Source organism: Rhinolophus ferrumequinum, chromosome 10 (assembly GCF_004115265.2).
Source record: "Rhinolophus ferrumequinum isolate MPI-CBG mRhiFer1 chromosome 10, mRhiFer1_v1.p, whole genome shotgun sequence".
Lineage (NCBI taxonomy): Eukaryota > Metazoa > Chordata > Mammalia > Chiroptera > Rhinolophidae > Rhinolophus > Rhinolophus ferrumequinum.
The window spans coordinates 61,536,759-61,546,220 of record NC_046293.1 but is presented as its reverse complement, the minus strand read 5'-3'; the positions used below and the strand labels follow the sequence as shown (position 1 = coordinate 61,546,220).

The window sequence follows — 9,462 nt, the reverse complement described above, 5'->3', positions numbered from 1 at the left end:
AACTCTATTCACCAGGAAATGGAATTCTCTAGACGGTAGTCTAGTACTGGAACCCATTCAAGAGGGGTCTTAGATTATGAATATTTAAGGGATGTTATTATGAAATAACTTTACCTTTTATTAAAGCGGTGTCTGGGCAAGAAGAACCCTGGTAGAAAATTTAGAGTGGGGAATCTACATGAGGTTTTTTATTCTAGCCAAGAAGAAAGCCGTCTACGCTATCATCATCATCTTGAGATGATGGGGAAACGGGCCAGGATGCAAGAGAGATGAATTAAAAACTCATCTCACCTGCTTCCCTAATGATCAATATAGTCTCCACAGTAAAGTCTCTAAGCATTTTGGAACCCACACTGCTGTCACTGAAAAAAGAAAAAATTGAACATGTACCTTCCATGTATGCAGAAGAAGACAGAAAGTCAAATTTGCGAGGTATCTAAGAGTTAGTGCTATGGGATTAATTTTTCCCTTTTAAATTCATATGTTGAAGTCCAAACCTCCAGCACCTCACAATGTGACTGTATTTGGAGATAGTGCCTTTAAAGAGGTAATTAAGATACAATGTGTCCATATGGGTGGGCCCTAATCCAATATGACCGGCATCCTTATAAGAAGAGGACGTTGGGGCACAGACAACACACAGACCAAGGGCCAACCATGTGAAGACACAGTGAGAAGGTGGATGTCTACACACCCAGAAGAGAGGCCTCAGAAGAAACCCACCCTTCTGACACTTGATCTTGGACTTTTAGACTCCAGAACCGGTGGTTCGTTATGGCAGCCCTAGCAAACTAATACAGGCACAATTGTCAGGATTTTGATATGGGGAGAGAAGACTCGAGGATGACTCGCAGGTGATGCCTCTCACAACGTAAGGACACTGAGAGAAAAGATAAATGATTGACTCTGGGCAGTTTGGAATTCAGGTGCCAACGAGAGACGATGCCCAGTGAGTAGTTGGGAAGGTGAGCCTGGAGTTTAGGGTGGAGAGCTGAGCTGGGGTTGGAGACTGGGAGTCGTTTAACCTATTAGGTTATATGGGAAGACCTGAGTGTGTCTGAGAGCAGTCCAAGAGAGAGTGGCCAATTGCAAAGAGCATGGTTTGTTGGTCAGACAGCCTGATTTGTATCCTGTCTCCACCTCTTACTAGCTGTGAGGCTTTGTACAAGTTACTAGCCCACGTTGAACCATCTATGAGTGGAGGGGATAATGGAGCCTCACAGGGCTCCTGTAAGCCATAAATGATGTAACATGTTATGTCCTAGAATGTTCTAGAATAGGAACTCATACAAAGTGGCAGCTACTCTTATTACATATAGTAAGAAGTAGGACCAGGAAAGCTCACTGATTTTGAAGGGCTGCTCAGAGGAAGGTGAGCGTCTGAAGGAGAATGAGAAGTAAAAGTTAGAGATGTAAGAATAGTAAGCAAGAAAGTGGGGAAGTCAAGACAGGGGAAAATTTGAAGAAAACAATTGGGTCAGCACTGTCATGTCACAGAGAAGTCAACTAGACAAACACGGAACAGAGTGCAGAGATTTGGCTGTTAGAAAGTCAGACTAAAGATAGATTGCCTGGGAGTAAGCAAAAGATAAGGGAGTGGGAACATAGAGTGTAGGCCATTCCTTCCAGAAGTTGAACCATATTTTGCCAGGTGGGGGTGGTGGGGAATCAAAGGAGAATAGGACCAAGACCTGTCTACAAAGAGCACAGATGTGAACACCAGCTATCTATTGATTATTTAGTGAAATATAGATATGATGTTGAAAGCGAAACGGACACCGCATTCTTCACCTGTGTGCTCACCTTCTGTTTTTGTCACCCCTCAAATGGAACTGAAATCCTACAAAATTCCTTATTTAATTCAAAATAGAATGGGATACATGATACGTTCTAATTTCTTATTCCATATTTTTCCTCTTCCAAGATTGGACACCATCTTTCATCTTTTCTATTTTTTTGGTAACGCTCCATGGCCCTCGTTCTTATCTGGGAACTATATTGAAACGTGCTACGTGGTAATAAACCCAACACAGAGAAACCAAATTAGAGAGCTGTGTACCAGTCAGTGCTATTCTAAGAGGGGAATTCACTAACGACATTAGGAAACACTTTCTCTTTTGATGTAATTGTGTTTCTCATTCATAATTAATTTTAATCTCTATCTCTACCATATCAAGCCTACAGCAGGCCCACTGTTTCCTTCTGTTCGAAGCATACGTGAAAAAGGGGAAAGCAAAGCCCAAGCATCGGGAAAGTTTTATCCCCTTTTTGTAAATGGAATTTCAATAGAATGGGAATAGTTTTATGAGGAGGCACTGAATTACAAGACTAGAAGGAACTTTGCAAAGCTAGCTACTAAATTTCATCCATACTAAAAGCATTTCCTTTTTTTAAATGTAAGCATCTCTGAAATGGGCATACATCTTACAATGAATGGCATGCCATGGGTGTAATTGAGAGCATTTTCCTTCTTAGTAGTACATAAAATAATGTCACAATTGATGGTGCCCTAGAGACAATGAAATATGGTAAGGCTTTGCCTTACTACCAGGCAAGCTGTTCTAGAAATACAACTACTTACCGGCTCTGTGCGAGCCTCTAGCCCAGGGGTGTCCAAACTTTTTTCAATGTTTTTCTCCAAGGGCCATATGCGGTAAAATACACAAACAGCCGGGCCACTCACTCGAGGTGAAGTACGTATTGCCTCACCTGGTTTATTTAAGTAAACTAAATAGATTTTTGGAATTTGCTGCGGGCCAATTAACAATGGATTGTGGGCAGCAGTTTGGACACCCCTGCTCTAGATAATAGTAATAAGATATTTGGTGATGTGGCAGACACACAACATTTTCCATAGCTCAGCATGAGGGCCAGCATCTTGCTGCTTAAGCCAAGAAACAAGACAGGTCACAGCTTAAAACCAGGTAGAATTCCTCTTTAAGTCCATTTCAGCCCTTCTCACTCTAAACACACACACACACACACACACACACACACACACACACACACACACCCCACCCTTATGAGCCATCTCCTTCTCCCAACCTTACAGAGGTATTTAATAGCCGCAGGAAGGGTGATCTGTCAGCCACTGGCAAGAGAAAAGCGGAGATCCCCCTCTTTGACGTAACATTTAATTTCTGTTAAATCTTCATTTAGATTTTGTTGACAATAAAGATGTACCCACTTTTCGAAGCTGTAGGAAACCCCAGCCTCTCCCATGCATTTATAGGTGTGCTGTATCAGGACACTTTCCACACCTGCCAGCACTGCAAACCCGAATGCATTAACTTGTTGCTTCTCAAGAAAGACTTGGGAGCCCTGGATTAAAGCCTGGAAGTCCTTGAGTCCTTTTAGGAAGAATCTGAACTGCAAAACACATGTCTTTGATATTTATAACTGGGCAAAATAATGCTGGAGTTAATGTTCCATCTGTTATGGAAAATTCAACCTTCCAAGCTGTCCTGTGAAAGGAAGTAGCTGCAGGGCCCTGGAGCCTCCATCCTTTGTTTGACTCATGCAAAATCTGAAAGCACGTCTGCCTACAAGGAATAAGGCTTCCTTGTGAACTGGCTTCTAAAGGAACTCAGCTGACAAGAAACCCAAACAGCAGGCCCAGCTGAAGCATTTCTCCCCAGCTGGGTCTTTCTAGAACACCAAAGGCACAAACAATTGACCCAACATAGACACCTTCATGCTCCCAGCAGGCCAGGTGCCATCAGACTGTCAGAAGCAAAGATAACCTACCGGGAATGTGGGTTTTCTTCACCTGGAAGTTGATTTTGCCAGAGAGCTTGTAAATCGCAGTTCCCATCTCTGAGCCCGAGCTCTGCTGTGCTACACAGAGAGACAGCTGAGGGTGACAGGCTGAGCGGGCCAGCCCCGGCTGACCTGTGTGACTCAGAGCCCACCAGGAGGCCGGGCCTCCTCCACTCTCTGGCTTTGCGTACTTTATCTACTGGCCACCAGCATGCTCAGCGGTTCTGCTCAGCAGGGCTGTTCAACTTTCACAGCCCAGACCATAAATCAGGTTAGAAGAGGTGGAGGGAGCAATCAACAGGGTTGGTTGGAGATGCCTGTAATGTGCTTATTAAGGCCTCTGGACACAGTCGAGGAAAGCTGTGTGACCTTTGGCAAGTTATTTAACCTCTCTGTGCTTCCATTTCTTCTGTAAAACACAGTTGTTCCCCTTATCTGCAGGGATCATTCCAAGACCCCCAGTGGATGTCTGAAACTGCAGATAGTACTGAACCCTGTAATATACTATCCTTTTTCCTATACATACATACCCACGATAAAGTTTATTTTATAAATTAGGCACAGTAAGAGATTAACAATAGTAACTAATAATAAAACAGAACAATTATAACAATACACTGTAATAAAAGTTGTAAATATTGTTTCTCAAAATATCTTGCGGTACCCACCTTTTCATTTAAGGAAGCACTTTATGGCTTCTCTTTGGCATATCTGAATTATCAGCATCACGACTTCTGTGTTTTGGGCCGTTATTAAGTAAAATAAGGGTTACTTGAACTTGAGAAAAATAACACTTTCTCAATGGAGTCCACCAGCACTGCAGACCTGTAGGTATCAGTGGGAATCCATGACAGTCAGTCTGATAACTGAGAGGGCTGCTAGGACTAATGGATGGGAGCACGTACTGTGTGGAGATGCAGGACACGGGGCGGGGGGTGGAGGGGGGATCCATGTCCTAGGCGGGACACAGTGGACGGCACGCGATTTCACGCTACTCAGAACAGCGTGCAATTTACAACTCACAAATTATTTCTGGAATTTTCCTTTTAATATTTTTGGACTATGGTTGACCACGGGTAATGGAAATCACGGAAAGTGAAACCACAGGTAAGGGGGGATGACTGTACTTCCCAGGACACTAGGAAACCCGACTTCATATGATAAATCAGATTACGATTCCCAGTGTCTGGAGGAAAGGGATTGCTGCAATTGTCAAGAGTTAAGAAGTGAGGCTGCTTGTCATGCAGGGTCTCCGGTCCCGCTCCCCGCACAAGAACACAGGACATGGTGAGGCCAGAAAGAAACACCAACAGAGCCATAGACAGGGGAGTCATACCACTGTATTCTCGCTGGCGGCTGGTTAAGACACAAACGCAAACATCTGCCAGTACCCCAAGGAGGGGTCTTCCTGCACCCCAGTCTCGCTGGCGGCCGGGGAGACACAGGAAGTAGGATCAACACGATCTGCAATCCACAATCCGCTTGCGAACCCCACTTGCTACCCGCAATCCGCTGTCCGCTTCTCTGCCAACCAACAAACCAACCCCCTAGCGTAGCCACAGCAGTTATATTAGTGACTAATGGCTAACAGGTAACAGCTGATGGCCACCCAGCCACAGAGGACGGCCATCTGATGACAGCTGATGGCCGTCTAATAACCGAGCCAGCACCTTTCCACGTGAGGCCGCGAGCCTGGAAACTGCTCTCCTGCCTCTGTCCCCACACTGCTCATTAGCATTATGCGACCAGGCCCGTAAATGGCACTGTTTTCTATTTGCTTTGACAATCCACACCCCATCCTGAGAACAAGAATTGCTGCTTAGTGTCTTCCTTCTTAGAACTTTTTCTAAGCATCCTCTTCCCAATGGCCACCTTTCTAGTGGTTAGAAATCCTTCAAGCAGCTGCGCTTTTCTGCCCCTGATCGCCCCCTCTTGTCAGCTGTGAGTCATTTCTATTCCTTGGTGAAACTCTCCGTCAGTCCTTTGGGGAAGGTGGCATTGCTTTAAGGTTTCTGGCATCTTGAGGCAGACAGGAGAGCTGATTTCACCAAAGCCAGACCTCATGGAGAGAGGCAGTGAGGAGTTGGTGCAAACCCCTCAGCTGCACAAAAATAGCATTTATTTCTCAGCTGGCTCTGTCATTTACCAGAGTGGGATGTGGGTTCTCAGTTTTCACATCTGTAAAATGAAGGGTGATTCTAGGTGACCTCTAAGGTCTCTGTAAACTCTGATTTCCTCTGAGATTTTCAAATTGGACTTTGCACAACCTAGGGAGGGAGTGCTGCCATGGAATCCACACAAAGCTACAGACAAAATATGGTTAATCTTTTTGGAGACTTAACATTATTTTTTATATTAAAACAAAACTGGGAGTGTGATGGGATACAATTTAAAATTCCCAAGTTTTCTTAAAAGTTAAGTTTGGGAAAAGAAAAAGATATGATAATGGTTGAACAACACTGTGAACGTAATTAATGCCACTGAATTGTATACAGAGGGTGCCAAATAACGTATACACATTTTAAGAAAGAAAAAAACTATTAAAATGATAATACTCAATATATGCTGATAATAAAAGATGAATACAAGTCACGTTTGACTTCTGCAATTACAAGAGGTTCTCAAAGTGGTTACCATCAGCGTCCAAACACTTCTGATTACGGCAGACTACTGCTTGGGCAACACTGACCAAAGTGTCCACTTCTATATGTTTTTTTGGAACCCATGGTATTTAAAGATGATTAAAATACCAACATTTCTGTTATATGTATTTTTGCTACAATAAAAAGAATTTTTAAAAACAATGTTCAGGTAGGCTAGGGTCCAGAAATAAACCCACACATACCTGATCAACTGATTTTCTACAAATGTAAAAAGGCAAGTTAATGGAGAAAGGATAATCTCTTTAACAAATGGTGTTAGAACAATTGCATATTTACATGCCTTTTGCATATTTTAAAATAAACATCAATTCATACCTCTCACCATATACAAGAATTAATTCAAAATGGATTACAGATCTAAATGTAAAACCTAAAGTTATAAAATTTCTAGAAGAAAACATAGGACTAAATTTTTGTGATATTGTGTTAGGCAAAGATATTTTTAGATAAGATGCCAAAAGCACAATGAATAAAAGAAAGAGCTGTATGTTGGATTTCATCAAAATTTAACTTCTTTCAAAAGACACTGTTAAGAGAATGAAAAAACAAACCACAGACTGAAAGTAAATATTTGCAAATCCCATATCTGATAAAGGAATATACAACGAAATCTTAAAACTTAACTAGATAGCAAACAACCCAATTAAAAAATGGGGAAAAGATTTGAAGAGACTTTACTAAAAAAAGTTACACAGATAGCATATGAGTACATGAAAAGATGCTCAATATTATTAGTGATTACAGAAATACAAATTAAAACCACATGATTCTGTTACACACCTATTATAATGGTCAAAATGAAAGAGTGACCGTATCAGTCTTGGAGATGAGCAGTTGGAACTCTTGCTTATATATTGCTGGTGGGAACACAGTGGTAGGACTTCTTTGGAAAACAGTTGAACAGTTTCTTAAAAGGTTAAATATACATCTACCAGCTTTATTTTTATTTTTTAATTTTTTAAAAATGACTACTGTGGCTGACCTTTTCCTTCATGTTTGTGCAGTTTTTTCTTTTCCTTTTTTTTTTATAGCATCTTTATTTTTTTTAAAACAAAAATACAAGAGAACAAATCCACTTTTATTTATTTCCTTTTCAATAAGTTTAAGTCCTTGAGGGGTACAGCATTACATGGGTTCTGTGTTTGATGGCCTTAGCAGGAAGGGGGCTTCGGAATTTGGCACAAACCATATGCTGCTGTTTCCATGAGCACGAGTTCCCCTTCCCCAGATTACTCTGGTTTTGTTCGGTTTGCCACCAGGAGTCACTGTGTTGTTCTTGGCCTTGTACACGTAAGCACAGCTCTTGCCTGCACAGAATTCAGTTTCATCTCGAGTATAAACACCTTCAATTTTAAGAAGAGCTGCGTGCTCCCTCTGGTTCTGAAGACCCCGCTTATAGCCAGCAAAAATGGCCTTGGACTGCCGCCTTCCAGACATATTCGTCATTTTAGATCTCCTGTTCCCAGAGGGCCTCCACAGCATCCCAGATGGCGGACAGAACATCGCAGCTTTATTTTTAATAGCCCCAAACTGGAAACAGTATGAATGTCCATCAACAGGTGAATGGATAAATACATTTTGGTACAATGAACCATGCACTATTCAGCAATTTTTTAAATGAATGATTTTGATATATACATTATGGATGAATTTCAAAATAATGATACTAAGTAAAAAACGCCAGACAAAAAAATGAGTCCATATTGTATGATTCCGTGTACATAATATTCCAGAAAATGTAAACTAATCTATAGCCACAGAAAGCAGATCAGGCGTTACTTGGGGGTGGGGAACAAAAGGGGTGAAAGGGAAGGATTACAAAAGGGCATGAGGAAGTTTTTGTAGGTGATAGATATGTTCATTATCTTGATTGTGGTGATTCCCAAGGTTATGGGGTCAAGCTCTTCTGAACTTGGTAGAAGTGTCTTCACCGTCTCAGGTAATAGAGTAAATTCACAGTATTAGAGAGGAGACCTTTCACCAAACTGGACTGCCACAAGATATGAAGATCGAGTCCTTTGAGATCTATCTCTTCTCTTTGCTTGTCATAGTAATGATTTGGGTGAACAATCTGCTAGTTAGGTTTCTCTGTATTTTTCCACATAAACCATATTGCCTACTTTCTTGATGAGAATATTTTGATTACAGTAATAAGAAACCTGTATCAGACTCACTTAAGCCAATAAGAGAATTTATTGGCTCATCTGCTGATACGTACAGGGATACACCACATTCAGGTATGGCTGGATCCAGGAGCTCAAACGAGCACTTTGGTTCTTCATCTATCTCCATCTCTCTGCTCTCCTTCCCTCTGTGATGGCTCCACCTTGAGGAAGGTCTTCTCTCATGGTGGGAAAGGACTGCCAGCAGTTCCAGGCTTATATCTAGCAGATAGAGTGCTTCTTCTTCCTAAGAATTCCATTGAAAGAGCCAGGATTGAATCTGGTTGGATGGACTACATGTCTATCTATGTATTAGAAAATGCTGATTGGCCAGGCTTCGATCATGTACCCACCCATGGATAAAATGCCAGTAGAGAAAGAATGGTTCCTCAAAAAAATCAGATATCCACCGCACCTTCAACTTTAACCTCTGCAAAGAACTAACAATTAGATCAACATGGTGCTTAATTTCATTTTCGGAAAATTTGACTTTTGGAAAGTAACTGCATTTTATATTAAAGACACAGAAGGTTATGGACTCACCCAATTAGGGACATTGAAGTTCTAACCACTGAGTGTTGCAAATTTCTATCCCCTTCTTCCTTTTAAGCTCTGGCTTAAACGCTAATTGTATTTCACTGCCTATGATCTTGACCATTCAATGTAGGAAAACGACAATGAAGTAAAAATAAAAGCTACCCCTGTTCTACGAGGCATTTTCTGTAGATAGCACTTAATTTTTCCAGCATCCTGTAAAAATGTTACAGGTGAGGGGACTGAAGTTTAGAAAAGCTAAGTACCTTGTCCAAAGGTCAAGCTTGCCAGTGAGGAGGAGGTCAGAACGCCGCCCATCTGAGGCTCAGCCTTGAGCTCTTAGC

General features: G+C 41.7%; 1 pseudogene; it reads right to left on the bottom strand.

Moving 5' to 3' along the window:
- Positions 1 to 7,524: 7,524 nt before the first annotated feature.
- On the bottom strand, positions 7,525 to 7,859 carry LOC117028842 (60S ribosomal protein L35a-like; annotated as a pseudogene).
- Between the last annotated feature and the right edge of the window lie 1,603 nt (positions 7,860 to 9,462).